Below are 16,816 nucleotides of genomic sequence, written 5' to 3'. Positions count from 1 at the left end.
GGGCTCGAACTCACGAACTGCGAGTTCATGACCTGGGCCGAAGTTGGACACTTAATTGACTGAGTCACCCATGAGCCCCAAATGTGACTTTTGAGTAAGCATGGCCTGGAGAACATGTGATACGGGGGAAAGGTTTTGTTGGAGCCGACATATGTGGATTTGAATCTTGACCCCGCCTGTTACTCCTTTGAATGATCTTGTGCAACTTCTTTCACATTCTTGAGTCTGTTTGCACATCTGTAAAATGGGCATAGTAACACCCACCCAGCAGAAAGGATTCATAGACACTTTGTGTGTAAACTGCTTTTTATGATTAACAAGACTCCTGATAAGGGCTAGGGCTAGATTCCCTGCCAGGGTGCCTTATTCTCTATCAGGTGAGAAGGAGAGAAAGTTCTCACCTCCCGAAACACTTCCCATAATGGGATTCTTCAGCTATTCTTTATCTAGGCAGATAGAATAGAGGCAATGCTGGCATATTTGCAATTTGGGGGATGTGCAGGAAGTATTTTCAGTGAAACAGGAAGCTGCAAAAGGTGCGTAGGAAGCAACTGCCACTCAGTACATCCCAGTGCAGACTCCTCCCAGCTTCTCCAAGGACCACCATCTATATGACAGGTACCACCCTGGAAGTTGGCTTTCTTCTCCCAAGAGTTTAAAGAGGATTTCCTGGGCCGAATGTGCTCGTGTGTGTGTGTGTGTGTGTGTGTGTGTGTAGTAATAGGGAGGGGTAGGCCCTGACCTAAAGGGAAGGTAACACTTTGTTCTTCAAGCCAGATGTTTGCAGGGGGGGTTCTGCTCTAGGTGACGTTTGGGTTTCACTTTTTCATGGTTCATCCAGATGTCTTCCCCAATGGGTCCTGGCCTTTGCTCACTCAGACTGTCTTCTGGGGATTCCCTTCTCTACCTTTCAATCCATGTTGGAATCCTAATCTTGTGTTAAAGCTCAATTTGCAGGTTGCCTTTTGTGTAAATCTATCACAGACCTGGCCTCCACCCCACTCTAAGCAGTGGTCGTCTTTCCACCTTCCAGGGCCCTCTGCCTGGCCCATCATGCTTTGGTTGTTTGTGTACTCCTGTCCAGTTGGACTGAAATTGGGGAAACCTGGGACTGGGTCTTTTCATCTTTATCTCCAGCGTATAGCGTATTTCTTAGCATCTGGTTTGGTGAAATTTTGCTGAATGACTAAGCCCTGACATGGCAGTAAAGGAAGAGGGCAGAAGATACACCTCTCCAAAGGTCAAGGCTCCGCTAATCCCTGCAGAGTCCGACTTTGACTTATTTTGATTATTTTCAGTTTAATATTTTGACACAAGAGGGTCACAGTGTTGGTGGTAATCATAGCATTTGTTCTGTGAGGCTTTGTATACTCTTCATTGGTGGTTTTTTTTTTTTTTTTTTTTTTTAAAGTAATCTCTGTGTCCAGCGTGGGGCTTAATTCACGACCCCAGGATCAAGAGTCGTATGCTCTACTGAGCCAGCCAGGTGCCCCTACTCCTCATTGTTTTTAGATCTGTTTGTTTCCTTATTCAACCACATGAGGCATGTGGGTTGTGTGTTATCTTTACTCAAGAGATAGGAAACTGATCTTGGTTAAGGGTCTTGTCTATGTCACACCAGCACCTAAGAGTGCTTATAGTCCTCTGTACTGCCTTTTTAGCCAATGTCCGTCCGCTTCCTTGCTCAGAGGAGAAACATTTGGGAAGCATATGCTGTTGGTGACATCTTTCCTAATGCTTTATTATTTTTTTTAAGTTTATTATTTTTGAGAGAGAGAGGGAGGAAGACAGAGAATCCCAAGTAGGTTCCACACTTTCAGCACAGAGCCTGATGGTGGGGCTCGAACTCAAACCGTGAGATTATGACCTGAGCCAAAATCAAGAATCAGAGGCTTAACTGACTGAGCCACCCAGACACCCCAACGTCTACCCTGTTCTGTGATGTTCCTTCAGCCCCATGCCTGGTGTAGAGAAGGGCTCAGGGAATGTTTGGGGCTGGATGGATCCGTGAGCCTCCCTTGCTGGCGGAGCTGAACACTTATCCCCAACAAATGTTGGGCTCCTTGATGGACACATGACATTGGTGGCTGAATATACATGCACCTGTGGCTTTTCACACTCTCCCCCCACGCCTCTCCAGGGACTGGGATAGGACAGATGGTCGTAGACACAGGCTTCTCAGCTCTGCATCCTCTCTGCAAATCACATTTGGGGAAAAGTTAAGTTTGTGCAGTAATACAATTTCGGTAACACAGTTTCATACTGCCGGTGAGTTGTTTAACACTCCCTGGATAAATCACACTTCAGCAGAACTCATTTGGGAGCAGAAACAGAGTTTAATTTCACTGTAGGTGGCTGTGATTCCAGCCCACCAGGCCCTCCCACCCCCCTAATAAATCTAGGCTGATAAGGTGAATGCAGCACTAAGCCAGGCTATTTCTGAACCCGGATAGCCTTACTCTATATTAATCGTCCTTTTCATCCCCAACACCTTGCATTCTTTGTCCCCTGAGGATAGACACCCACTTGTCTATCCTTAAATGTTAGAGATGGAAAAGACCTTTATAGTTCAGCCTCACGGATGATGATGATGAAGGGATTGGGGTCCAGAGAGGCCAGGTGGCTTATGGCTAGTGAGTGACAGCCTGAATCCAGATCCAGGACCCTCGATTTGTCTCTAGTGCAGGGCTCTTGTTTTCTGCCCACCCCAGTGCACAACCTTTGATTCTGTTTTATAGCCAGGGGAGAGTCTATATGTTCAGTTTAAATTGAATACAGGTGACCACTTTACTGTTAAATGCCCTCAGCATAGAGTGAATTCATTTCCTGTTAACCCTCACAGCCTCTCTTGCCATATCTTTGGCAAGGGCCATTAAAGTCTTGGCAGATTTCTGTATAGTTAACTGCAGCCTAGGGGTAACCCTGTGTGGGTTTGACTGATAGGATTTAACTTTTAGGAAGAAAATGAAAAGCACGGGTGATAAGAGTATGTAGAGAGAGAGAGGAAAAACGATATTGTTAAATTCTCTCTTAACAGTATACCTTTTGGCCCTTTGGCTCCAAAAATCACCATATTTTGGTTTCCAAAATGGCAGATAAGACATAGAATCCCAAAACTGCTGAAGATTATTAAAATGTATTAAAGATGCAAGCCTGGAGCTTGAAAAAACACTTGTCATTTGTCATGGAAGCTTCAGTGTTCTACGTTCTCCTGCTGATGGACTTGGGGAGTCTCGGGAGCTCAGCAGCTGGTGTGCCATGGACTGTTCTGTGGTCCCCCCCTGTCTGGGGTGTGCATACTCTTGTCTATGGGGGCACTTTTAGGAGAGACACATAGGCTGGCCAGCCAGCGGGGTCCGTTCAGCCTGTACTAGGGTGATGTATGTAGCAGGAAGCCAGTTGTAGCACAGCAGGAGATAATTTTTCTCTGTACAGGGTCTTCATGTAGTAGGTCATTAGCGTTGATTTCTTGGCTTAAAAAACTGTGTATCTTCCTCTTCTTTCTTGACTGTAAAGGGCAAGGGGAAAAGAGGAGCTCATTATGCCCTTTTCTCTTCTTCTATGACCAGCTTCCCCACAGTTACGAATTCTGTTCTGGCCCTTACTGGGCAGTCTTGCTCTGTGTTGGAGGAGTGATCCCTAGAGGCAGACCGCTGAGGTTGGAGTCCTTCACCCCTAAACACTTAACATCAGTTGGGATTCGTAACGTCTGTTATCCCTGGCTTCCTCATTAGTAAGTTAAGTATGGGGGTGATAATACTACCTAACTTGTAGGGTTGTTGTGAGAGTTAAATGTAAGGTGGTAGGATAACACCTAACTCAGTAGGCAGTCAGTAAAATGTTACGCATGGCTTTGTACGTTTCCTTTGGGGTTTCTCTGTCAAGTTTATTGCCAGCATTTGGGAGTTCACCCTCTCCTTTAAGGCTGAAGTCCGATATTGTCTTGTCCTTGAAATTTTGCCTGGTCTCCCTCAGGAAAGTTTTGGCAAGGCTGTCCATGAACTGTTTGGGAGGCAAAGCACTTTGTGTGTGTGTGTGCGTGCGTGTGATCTTCATATATTTTCTGTGGTTTCATGATCTACACTATGAGCTTCTGGAGATTTAATAGTTCTGTCTCCATGCTCCATTTCTAGCCAGGCCTGGCATGCAGTCAGCGGTCTGTAAATGTGGAATGAATGAATGTTGGTGTTAGCTTACAGAGCCCGTGTGGGACAGGAGATTTGCTTCATTGGGTTTTCACTGATATCAAGGGCAATATTATGTGCACGGAGTTTCTTGATCGCTCGTCTTGAATCATTTCTTCTTTTTGTCCTTTTTGGGTGATGAAGCAAAGCTGGACTAGTTGGAGCCCCCAAGTGGGACCAAGAGATGTGGCTCTTACTGGACTCCATTATAGGTCAAATGCTAACTTAATGCAGTGCATGGCACGAAGGATGCCGGTGTATTATATGATTAAATGGATTCTAGTTACTAGACTGGAAATGACTGTGGTGGGTGGGGAGGTCATAAATATACTAGTGGTTTGGGGGCCTGAAGGAGTTAAAGCTCCTCTCAGAATAGCCAGAGCAGCTCCTAGGAAGTAGCTTCCGAGGCAGGATGTGGCAAGCCGGTGGGTAAATGAGCGCGTTCTCCTTTGGAAGAAAAGGAAGTGGGTGGGGAGAAGTGAAGAGGAAGAGCTTGGTGGACGTATCTTTTTATCTTCTGCTGTAAGAACATGCTTCTCTTTGAATGCCAGACAGAGCCTGCAGAGTTTTTAACCCAAAGTGACCAGGGTCCAAAGAATGCTTAATGATACTGGTTTTGCAGTTTTCTTGTTTTTTTTTTTTTTTTTGCCCCACAGTATCTCAAATTTAGTATGCACTGGAGTGTTGTCCTAGTAGGTTTTATTTTCTAATAGTGATCTTTGGTGTATTATTGAATGCTCTTTGAGGATTCACAATTAGTGTAAAGTGTCAACCACAATCACACTCTTCTGACCAAGAATTAACTAAGTAGTTAATTCTTTGTTTTTGTTTTTACTTTTAAATAAGCTACACCCACTGTGGGGCTCAAACTTACAACCCTGTGATCAAGAGTCGTATGTTCCACCATCTGAGACAGCCAGGTGCCCCTAACCAAGAATAATTTAGAAAAAAGTTTTTTGTTTTAGAAAAGCCTCTTTGATGTGTTTACTTATTTATCTGTTTCAGAACACATTCTTACCCATTGTTTGTCCAGGTGCTCATAACAGCTTCTTGTGATACAGGACAAGAGTGTGCTTCCATTTCGAGGTTCAAAGTTACATGGCCCGTTACCGGCAGGGTTGACAGAGGGCTCCAAATTTTCTGACTTCCAAGTTCAGGGTTGTTTCCATACTCTTTGGTGCCTTCTGTTAGAAGCATGGTTTATACATTGGAGGCAAATTATTGATGATGCAATTTTGCAAATAAAAAGAGCCCTCTGGGATTCGGTAATTGAAATAGGTGAGCCTCAAGCATCGCTGGAAAAGCAGCCATCACTTCTGTATGTAAATAGGTAGCAATAATGCAAATGAGTGTTGGGCTTGGGAATTGAATCCAGGACTGTGTGTTGGTGTGTGAGAAATACTGTCAAAGCCCTTTTTGAGCCAGTCTTTGGACCAGGGTAATGAGAGTTTAATTATCTGGAAGAGAAGTCCCCTGTGGGCTTCCAAGGATTTGGAAAGCTGAGCTCAGCAGCTTTTAGACTTCAGATTTTTATATCTTCTTTGTCTCAAGGAAGCTAGTATATCTCCTGAGGTGTGTAGCTCGTGATTCCATTTCTGTGAAGGTTCCAAACTAGAATTTTTGCACTTATTCATATATCTATTTTGCATATGCACATTTTGGGTGATTTGATCCCAGAACCACATACTTAAATTGTGATTATTTTGCATGTATTTTAGATATTTAAATATAAGAAAGCATTCTTATGGCATTTTTAATTTATTTTTTAAATTAAAAAATTAAAATCTTGTGACATTGTTTGGAAACTAAGATGTCAGATGGCTCTTTGCTGAACCCTAAACGTCCTGAGGCGTTCCAGACTGGTGTGATGGGACCATCTTTTTTTTTTTTTTTTTTTAACTTAAGATTTAAAATTTTTCTCTTGAGGTATAATTGACGTATAAGTGTGCTGATTTGATACGTTTATGTATTGCACTATGATTACCACCATAGCTTTAGCTAACATCTCTAGGGTGTCACCTAATTATCATTTCTTTTTTGTGGTGGGAACATTTAAGATCTAATCTCTTAGCAGCTTTGTCGTATATGATACAGTATTGTTGACTCTAATCTCCGTACTGTGCATTAGGTCTCCAGGCTATTCATCTTCTACTGCAAGTTTGTACCCTGTGACCAACATTTCCCTAATAGTCCTTCCTCAAACCTAATTCTTTAGCATGGTGTGCTGTGTCCTTCATGGTCTAGCTCCAGCTTACCTTCCGGCCTCTGTGCGCTCTCCTGGATGCACCTACCTTCTGGCCCCTTGGAACTGCTTGTAACTTTCAGTGCCTTTTTATTCATGCTGATGCCCAAGCCTGGGGTGCTCTTTCCCCTGCTGCAAATTGAGTTATCCTTCAGGACTGAACCTGGGCATTATGTTTTCTTTCCTTTCCTAATCTTGGAATTGGAAGTTTTATCTCTGTTCTCATAGCCCCCTGTGCCCACCTCAGCGTTACCATCTCCCTTACCTTACTCACTGCTCTGCTTGTTAGTATCCTTCCCTGTGTTTGGCTTGCACTGTGATACCTGTCTCTTTCTTTCTTTCATCTCTACATTTTTGTCTCCTTGTCTCTTTCTTACACACACACATACACACACACACACACACACACACACACACACACGAAGCCTGGTGAGGGCAGGGACCCAGTCTTCCTCATCTGCACCTTCTTAGCCTTTAGCACAGATTGTGCCTGTCACACAGTGGGTGCTCTATGAATAATCTGCATTGCATTTTCACAGCTGTGGGCTGTGAAATGGGTATCAGCCAGATGTCTACCCAACTTCCCCGTCCCCTGCCCTCCTCTAGATTGAAGTGGTCCTGCAGGTTTCCATTCTCATGGTCACTTGTGCTTCTGTAGGACCCATGTTTCCCTTTCTGTGTTTTTTTTTTTTTTTTCTCTTTTTCTTGCTCTGTGTTGAATCAGCTTGGAATTCGGCCCCTTTTTTCCTGATTTTCACCAAACAACAAGAATGAAACATACAAAAAGCTATTTTCGTGCAATGCAGATTGGATTGAAGGTCTGGGGTAGGGAGGGTGTGTTACATTATAGCAATAAAGACAGCTTAAAATCTTATGGCGTTAGATATCTTTGGTTTTAAATGATCTTTGCCCCAGTGCCTTCTTTCCTCCTTTGCTACTTTACAGACACTCTTCAAACAGGCTTCTCCCAGCTTATTCTGCAGCCTAAATCATTTCTCCAGCTCCACCCCTATGTGCTGTTCAGATCTGCTCCTGCCTATGCCATGGCTGAGGATCAGGCCCTTTTAAACTGTCGGCAAGCCTTCTGGTCCTCTGGTAGCCCTTGCTGTGAAGGGGGTTTGTTAACACAAACACTTAACCAACCCCCCGCCCCCGTCCCTCCTTTCAGAAGACAGAAACAAGCACTGTGGGTTTTGGTTTTAATTAAGTTTTCCCTCTGGTCTGTGATTTTACTTCTGCCAGGTACATTTTGACCCTACCAGGCCAACTGCTATTAATTTGAGGACCTAACTAGTAGTTTTCTACAAGGTGAGCACTTGTATGGACTTCTAGTCATGGTCCTGCAGGGTTCCCTGAGCATTGCCAGATGGTGATGTGGGGAGTATGATTTTTCTCGGAGATGATGTATGCCAAGAGGTGAGGTTTGCTGACCCCTCTAGTGTGTACTTGGATCAAAGAGAGGGGCCAAGCTGTAATAGACATGTTGTTCATGTGCTTAAGGAAAGAACAGGTTTGGAGAATTGATGATTTCTCCATGTGGACTAGAATTGGAGATGCATTTTGAATGCTGTTTCTTCTGAATTTATCTTCCTGCCTTAGCTGTGCTTCTGAGCATTGGCTCTCTTCCTTTTTTGCCTTGGGGACTCGAGTTTCCTCATGGCTCTGGGTTATGAGGTCTAGGATGATGGCCGCATCGGGTCCTGTACCTTTTCTCTCGTTCAAGAACAACTCACACTGCTGATTCCCAGAGCAGCATTGGCCATTACTACACAGGCAGTTTCTGAAAGGTCTTTCTCTATATCAGCGTCTCAAAATCTGGGGTCAGATACATCGTCTTTACAAGGTCACGATCAACCAACTTGTCCTTTCAGGAACACACCCATTGTGTGGCCACCACCAGGCCCAGGGCTCCCTTTGATTTTTCTGAGGGTGACCACACACTTATTGGATGTTCTGCTTGGGTTGTCTATGGTATTTTCTCGCTTTCAGTACTCTCTGCTGCCTCCTCTCCACCCTGCCTCCCTCAGTAGGCCCCTGGGTCTCTTATGGCCACCCAAATTTTTACTGCCTCTACCAGTGTGCTTCACCTGGGCCGTGTCCTTTCTCTTCCCTTCCTGTCCCATTCAAAATATATCGGCCTTGGATGGTCCCTCTGAAAGGAATTCCTCGTTGGGTAGATTTGTTGTCTTTCCCGGGACCTTTTAGTACAGCACAGTTCTTTGCTTCAAAGGAATCGGTCACTAAAGGGTACACACCTGTGTTAGGGTTGATCGGGTGGGCGATTTGTTGGAAGGACATGTGATCTTTGGCTTGTGGTATGGAGAGAAGGTAAGTTTTGGAGTTCCAGCCCTAGTCTTAATTGCTGCTGGCCTCCGTCTCCATTTCTGTAACATGGGAACAAAATACCTAGTTTTTAATGTTGTTGTGAGGACTAAGTTAGTGGGTATAACATGGCCAGCATTTAAGAAGCTCATCTCAACTACATTTACATTTCATTCTTTATCAGACAGTTCTTACGTACCTCTTTCCCCCTCAGGTAAAGGTGATACTCCTTTCTGTCCTTCATTTTCTCTTTTTTCTTTCCCATCTGCCTCCAGATTTCATCACTTTCTCTCTCTCTATTTTTTTTTTTTAATTTTTTTGGTACTTCTCTGGAAGACTGATCCTTTAGGAATTAATTCATATATGGCTAATATGAAACAAATTTTGTCCACTGGAGCAGAAGAAAGCATAGTCTGTCAGTTGTTTCAAGCAACAATATGACACCCCCTCTCCGATCCAGGATGTTGTTCAATATTTAAGAAGAGTCTGCCTGAGTGGGTGGTCCTGCCACTCCAGAGGTTCCTCTGTGTGGGTGTGTGCCTGCGTGTGTTTTTCAGCGTGACTCTCTACAGAAACATGCCAGGGGAAGGCAGTTTGTATAATTTCGGAAGCCTGTTTGATTCCAGGGGCAGGGGGGTATTGCCTGTTGTTGTTGTTATTATTATTTTGCTTATGTTTTTGTTTTTTAAGGATAGGAATATGTGATTTTTTTTTTTAAGTATGATTCCTATCCGTTTTGGGGCCCGAACTTATGCCACGATCAAGAGTCACATGATCTATTGACTGAGCCAGCCAGGCTCCCATATTTATCTTTTTTTAAAAATTATTTAAACCTGTTTTCTTGACTTTGAGAAACATTTGTTGATTGGCCTGGAAGCCACTTGATTTAAGGTGACGTTGAAGAGAAACACTTGTCCTGACTCTCGTTTTAAGTTCTATTCCTCTAACATTGTTTGCTTATAATATTTTTAATCCCTATTCTATATCATTTTCTACAGAGTAGACCATGTTAGAATGCCCTTTCTCCTTTTTTTGCTATCTAAATCTTACGTATCATTCTAGCCCATCTCTGGTCTCCCGCCCCTACAAAACTCAGTGTGGTTAGGCCGGCATCTCCTGAACTACGGAGCTGTCAGTGTCTGAGAAAATCAGGGGAACTGCAAGACAGTTTTTGCCCCACAGTCTTTGTTGGGAGTGGCCGCGAAACCAGTGAAAGGCCACAAAGGCGGTATTTAACTACATTGTACATTTTTGCCAGGCTATTGATTTATTGCATGAAAACATACGGATACAGGAGTTTCATCAGAATGGGGCTGGCAGTGGTGATCACATCATGGTGTTGTTAGGAGACCAAAGGGGCTCCTCTACATTGCTCAGAATGCCTGTCATACTACGGGTCCTTAGTAAATCAGTAGTGAGCACTATCAAATCAAATGTTACCCTTGCTAACCAGTAATTAGCTGCCGACAGCATAACAGTATTAACTACTTGTTAAGCCCTTCAGATGATTCCAACATTTTTTTGCATTACACGCTTATGTAATCTCCACTACAACCTTTTTTTTTTTTTATAATTTTTTTAATGTTTATTTTTGAGAGAGAGGGAGGTAGGGGGGAGTGAGGGAGGGGCAGAGAGAGAGGGAGACACAGAATCCGAAGCAGCCTTCAGGCTCTGAGCTGTCAGCACAGAGCCCGACATGGGGCTCCAACCCATGAATCATGAGATTGTGACCTGAGCTGAAGTCGGACGGTTAACCGGCTGAGCCACCCAGAAACCCCATTTTTTATTTTTATTTTTTTGTAAGTAAGCTCTACACTCACTGTGGTGCTTGAACTCACAACCCTGAGATCAGGAGTTGCCTGCTCTTTTGACTGAACCAGTTAGGCACCCCATCCACAACAGCCTTTTATTTAGCATCACATAATTGGCTTAAAGAGCCCTTAGCTGTCTGTATGCCTCTTGCTGCCACACTTAGGGCCTTCTGGTGTCAAAATGCATGTATTCTCAGAAAAGGCCTGGGAAGATAGAGCAGTATAGTCTCAAAGGAGAAAGCAGTGATGGGACGACTGGGTGGCTCAGTTGGTTAAGTGTCCGACTCTTGATTTCAGCTCAGGTTATGATCTCATGGTTCGTGAGATGGAGCCCCATGTGGATTCAGCGCCTATGGCACAGAGCCTGCTTGGGATTCTGTCTCTCCCCCTCTGGCATGTGCTCTCTTTCTTTCTCTTTCTCTCTCAAAATAAATAAATAAACTTAAAAAAAAGGCAGTGAGGGACACCTGGGTGGCTCAGTTGGTTAAGCCTTCAACTTCGGCTCAGGTCATGATCTCACGGTTCATGAGTTTGAGTCCCACATCAGGCTCTGTGCTGACAGCTCACAGGCTGGGGCCTGCTTCAGATTATCTGTCTCCCTCTCTCTGCAACCCCCCTCCCCACAGACTCAACTCACTCTCTCTCTCTCTCTCTCTCTCTCTCTCAAAAATAAAGAAACGTTAAAAAAAATTTTAAAAAGCAGAATGGGAAAATGGCCAGTGTTTGTGGAGATGCCTGGCCCTGGGACTTAGCTGCAGAGTTCAGTCCTTGGAATACTACAGGACGAATCTGATGTTAGGATTAGAGACTTCTAGCATTGAAAAGGACTTTAAAGACCGCGTAGTTTAACTTGCCTATTTTACCTATGAGAAAAATTGAGGGGAAGTGAGTGAATAGTTCACAGACCAAGTAACTTTCAGAGTTGAACCCATGTCTGACTCCCAAAGCCCTCGCGCTTATTAAGCATGGAGTATATTATATGGCAGCCACATGCGTGGTTTGTTTGTCTGTTTGTTTTTCTTTCTGGTAGTTTTATGTCCCTTTATGAAAGACCAGCCTTGTGCTGACCCAGAAGCCGCTGATTTCCTGCCTGTGTCACTGGCCCTGGGTCTGGGGGCTGCTTTCAAGAGCAACGGCTGTGAGGCTTTGCTCACCTATACATCTGTCAGCAAGCAGAGAAGAGTAGGTGGCCAAGAATTGATTTACATTAGCAGCCAGCCTCAAGGAAAAGGGAAAAAAATACTTGTGCTAAATTCAGTGAAGCACATTACGAACCGGGCGAGAGAATGGCTGTACTGAAGCGCGTCTTCCCACAGCTGCCTAAGAATCTAAGCCCAAAGCTGGGTTCAACACCAACATGAAGCAGAGGTCTAAGCCGGAGGAGGAATAGGAAACTTTCCCCTGCCCAAGAACTGCCACAGATGCAAGGCAGAGTTTTGGTTGCCATGGAGAGGAGGGGAAGTCCACGTTCACAGGGCCTGTTCAAGACCAGGACAAGAGAGAACCTTCCTATGGCTACCACAGGCACAGTGTCTGGCTTGTGCCATGTACAGTTTGAGGCCCTGGTCGTTACTTCGCGTCGTTACTTCGTGTCCAGCAGTACGTGTGGACTGCTTTTTCCTTTAAGACTATACTGACTGTTTTATCTTCCCAGGCCTTCTCTGGGGATGCATGCATTTTGACACCTAGAAGGCCCTTAGGAAAGCAGCAGGAGGAATACACAGTTAAGGGTACCTTCAGCCAGTGATGTGATGGTAAATCAAAGGTGGTCATAGAGATCCCATGAGACTATTATGTACGAGTGATAGCAGTCCACCCCTAGGGGAGGAGCAAGAGCATGGAGAAGGACCCCACTCTGTGGCCAGGCATCATGGGACGGTTCAAAGCTGAGGGAGGCGTGGGAACACTGAAGGGGAAAAAAAAAAAACCTCTGCAGCTCAGGCTCCACTCTCAGCACAAGACAAAACCCATTGCTCGAGAAACTTGCAGCCTGTGGTGCACTGAAATTACCAGCATTCACAAGAAAACCCAAACCTAGCTCCATTCCTGACTAACACAGCATGACCGAAGAATGCACCCATTTCTAAGCATAAAGACCATTTCCCTCAGTCCTTAGTCTTCTATTATGATGCACCACTCAATGCAATATTAAAATGCACAAACAATCACGAGAGAAAAAACAACCTGCAAGAGATAAGGCCGATAACAGAACTAGACTCCGGTGAATCGGAGCTTTAAAATAACCATCATTTATGGACGACCTGCAAGAACAAATGAGGAGTTTCAGAAGAGATGGAAACTAAAAATGGAATCGAGTGGAAATGCTAGAAAAATTTAAAAACACGGTATCAAAGGTCAACAGGTGTATCAGCAGACCAGAGGGAACTGAGGAAAGAATCAGTGACCCTGAAGATAGGTTGAAAGAAATTATCCACACTGGAAAAAAAAAGAAAGAAAGAAATTTAAACTGAGATGCAAGGAGGAAAAGGATAAAAAGAAATCTGATCACAGTATCTAAGATACACGTATATAGACAGAGGAAGAGATGGGCATTGAGAGAGAGAGGAGCCAGACAGACACTGACCTGACCGGAACTTGTAAAGGGATTGGCTTATGTGATTGTGGAAGCCTAGGCTGGAGGTCCGTGGAAGACTTGAAGTTGGGAGTCCAGAGGCAGCCTGCTGACAGAATTCCTTCTCTGGGGAGGTCAGTCTTTGTTCTTAAGGCCTTAAACTGACTGAGTGAGGCCCATTCACATTATGGAGAGTAATCTGCTGCTTTACTCAAAGTTCACCAGTTTACTCAAAGTTCACCAATTTCCAACTCCCCCCGCCCCCAAAACCCCACTTTAGTAGAAACATTCCAAATCAAGTTTGACCACATACCTTAGCACTGTGGCCCTGCCACCTAAAATTAGTCATCACGTGTCTCTTAGTTACTGCTCCCCACTCCAAAGGGTGTTCACTTTTCTACTTTATAACTGCATAGACGAGTTTTGCCCCATTTTTTTGTTTCTGTTTTTGTTTTTGTTTTTGTTTTACCTAGATGCAGAACAACACATTTTTTTTAATGACCTAGAGTTTTATTGCCTAGTTAGTTGAGCAGCCCTTCCCAGCATGGCCTGCAGGGTTGAGGTGTAAGGGTATAGAGCCTCTTCTCCACCTTGTTGTTTGGGGCTGGCCTAAACTGCACTCCCTACCACAGATGGGCTGGCCGAGGCTGGAGTCTGGAAAGTGGTTAGCTGTGCCTTTGGCCCCTCTGCCTTCCTCTGTCAGGCCCATTCTTCTTTCTTCCTCTCTTCCGCTCTTTGTAACCCCCACATCCCCGCTGTCCAGGGTTTGACTGTATAGAGAACCTAAGACCAGTTCTCTTTTTTCCCTCCCATCTCCCTTCTTTTGAAGATCCTCAGCTTTTCAACCTGAACGCACCCTCAGTCTTTGTACTTCCTCAGCTGGCTGTCACGTGCCCAGGCTTGGATCTCAGAGATAACCAGACAACCACACTGCCCCCCCCCCCCTTTTTTTTAATGGGTGTGGAAACTGAGGACCAGAAGGGTGGTAGCTTGCCCAAGACCTCATAGATGGGAGTGATATAGGGTGAGAATTGAGGGATTGCAGTGTTTGTCTCTTGGTGCTGTTCCCCCTCAGCTTAGGTCTCCTGTCTTCCCTATTCTTTCCCTGCCCCGGTAGTGTTCCTATCTGCCAGATGCCACAGGGGACAGAGAACTTCCCAACGCCCTGGGCTCTCTGAGGACACCCGCCTGCTGGTACCGGGACCCTTTCTTTCCTCCAGCTCAGTGATTGATGGTCACCCTCTGCTCTTCTCTCCGTGCTCCTTCCTGGCCAAGGCAGGGCCTGCCACCCAGGGCTAGAGCAAGGCTCAGGTTGGTGACAGGCCAGCATTTGTGTGCTACTTGGCTCATTTCTGTTTGGTGTGTGGCCATTTGAAGACCCCATTCCTTTGTCTAGACGTCACCTCCTCCCCCCTTCCCATTTCAGTGACCATCAGGGTCGGGGAAGGCAGTGTGAGGTCTTGAACGAAGCTCTGTTCTAGGAGCTGAGAGACCTGGGCCTCCGTTTACTCACCTTTGAAATGGGTTGGATCAGGAGGTCTTTACCTTTCCCTCCTTGTGCTACATTGTCCTGCTACCTGATTTAAACCACTGAGCCACAAATGCAAGATTACAGTTGTGGCGGTGCAGTTAGGCGCAGCAGATGGGTGGGATGAGAGAGAAGGCGATGTTCCGGCCCATAGGATCATCCCTCTCCACCCACTGCATTGTGCCTCCCTGGAGTTTTCAGAGCACAAATGACAGCCCTTGTTTTTTTCCACATTCCTTGCTCTTCTCTGCATTCCCATTTCAAACCTATAATCTTGTATCTCGACAGACTTGTGTTTACTGTAAGACAGCCGTGGTGTGGAATGCACGTGACCGTGTGTCATTTTCTCTCTGCTGTGGTCAACAGGGTGATGGGGGTCAGATGTCACTGCTGGTCCCGTGTGTGTCAGATAGTTCTTGTTCTGGGCTCCAGGTTCCTTTCTCAATCTGTAGCTCTCAATTTGCTGATTTCAGTTAAAACCAAAGATTGTGAAGGAGACAGGTCTTGCCCTCTGAGATTTGGAGATTTGTGGCCCCTCTCTTCCTATTTCCTTTGCTTGAAACATTTTGCCTTGGGGTGGGGCGGGGCAGAAATGAGCCTTGTTGAACACCATTGAGTCCCTGTGCAGGAGGAAGCAATACTAAAGAATGTTACATTATTGATGGATTTCTTTTTAATGAGTACTGAAAGCCATTTTGATGCCAGGATTTTCCTTTCACCTTCAGATAAAATCCTTGGTCTTTCATCCTCGGCAACAGTTCTTTTTTTTTTTTTTTTTTTTTTTTTTTTTTAATTTTTTTTAACGTTTTATATATTTTTGAGACAGAGAGAGACAGAGCATGAACGGGGCAGGGGCAGAGAGAGAGGGAGACACAGAATCGGAAGCAGGCTCCACGCTCTGAGCCATCAGCCCAGAGCCCGACGCGGGGCTCGAACTCACGGACCGCGAGATCATGCCCTGAGCTGAAGTCAGAGGCTCAACCGATTGAGCCACCCAGGCGCCCCATAATTTTTTTTTTTTTTTAACGTTTATTTATTTTTGAGACAGAGAGACAGAGCATGAATGGGGCAGGGGCAGAGAGAGAGGGAGACACAGAATCTGAAACAGGCTCCAGGCTCTGAGCTGTCAACACAGAGCCCGACGCAGGGCTCGAACTCACGGACCGTGAGATCATGACCTGAGCCGAAGTCGGCCGCTTAACCGACTGAGCCACCCAGGCGCCCCTCGGCAACAGTTCTTTAAAAAAACTTTTCAAGGGATTTAAGAGTTGTTAAAGGAAAGGCAGTCATTTCTGGATTCCACGGTGGCTGCCTTGGCGGTGGCTCCTCATCTTCCAGCCTACCGGCACTTGCCTAACATTAGTTTACAAGTGTGTGAAAATTCCATTGTTCCTTCCCATTCGTTTTCTGTTTCGATTCTCCCCTGGTTAAGGAAGCATGGAGTTGTTACTCCATTTTACAGACGAGAAAACTTGAGATGTGTCAAAGTTAAATGACGGGTCCATGGTCACACAGCTAGTTGTTGACTACTAGGGGATAAGAGTCCGGGATTGCTGATTACTAATGGCTTGGTAGCTTGGCAACACCATTCCCTACCCCCCCCCCCCCCCCCCCCAAGTCATCAGGAAAGTCTTGCCACCACAGCGCACAGCCTTTGGTGTGGCATAGCCTTCTGAAAGCATGAATCAGGAGCCAGTTCCTTAGCTGGTAGGGTAGGTGGTTAGGCAGGAGAGCATAGAAGGTCGAAGAAGGAGGAAGCCAAGATTTAGTTTTTCTTCCTGAAGGTGGGAGAATTACTTAATTCTACAGAGAGTCAGGAAAATGAGCAGAGTCAACATTTCCTCTTTTTCTTTGCCAGATGGATGGGGTTTCTTGTGGCCACTGTTACTTGCAAGGCAGTGTTCAGCTTGATGTGCGGGGAGGATTGCATCTGGCGTGAAGGACTCTTTGCATAGGTATACTGTCTTCATGTATGAGCGAGCGCTGGTATGGCACATGTCCCACACTGGGACCCTACCCACGTCTGCAAGTGCCCTCCCTTGCAGGTGTTGAACTTTTTGAAGAGGTAGTGCAGCATAAGATTAGAGATTCTCTCTGCCCAGGTTTCAGTCCTTGCTCACTAGCTGTGTGACCTTGGACAAATCACTTCACCTGCCT

At 45.4% G+C, this 16,816-nt stretch overlaps 1 protein-coding gene across 3 annotated transcripts in view; it reads left to right on the top strand.

Moving 5' to 3' along the window:
• The window catches only part of MAP2K1 (mitogen-activated protein kinase kinase 1), a 78,987-nt gene that overhangs the window by 18,719 nt on the left and 43,452 nt on the right, over window positions 1-16,816 (top strand). The window contains exon 1 of one of the 3 annotated variants that reach the window (XM_060618211.3): window positions 601-618. The exons of the other annotated variants lie outside the window; for them this stretch is intronic. The gene's annotated coding sequence lies outside the window, so the exon portion shown is untranslated. Of the gene's footprint in view, window positions 1-600; window positions 619-16,816 lie in introns of those variants that run through there. 3 annotated transcript variants of the gene reach the window in all.

This window comes from Panthera onca, chromosome B3 (genome assembly GCF_046562875.1).
Source record: "Panthera onca isolate mPanOnc1 chromosome B3, mPanOnc1 haplotype 2, whole genome shotgun sequence".
NCBI classification, from domain to species: domain Eukaryota; kingdom Metazoa; phylum Chordata; class Mammalia; order Carnivora; family Felidae; genus Panthera; species Panthera onca.
This window is presented reverse-complemented; position numbering and strand designations above follow the sequence as displayed.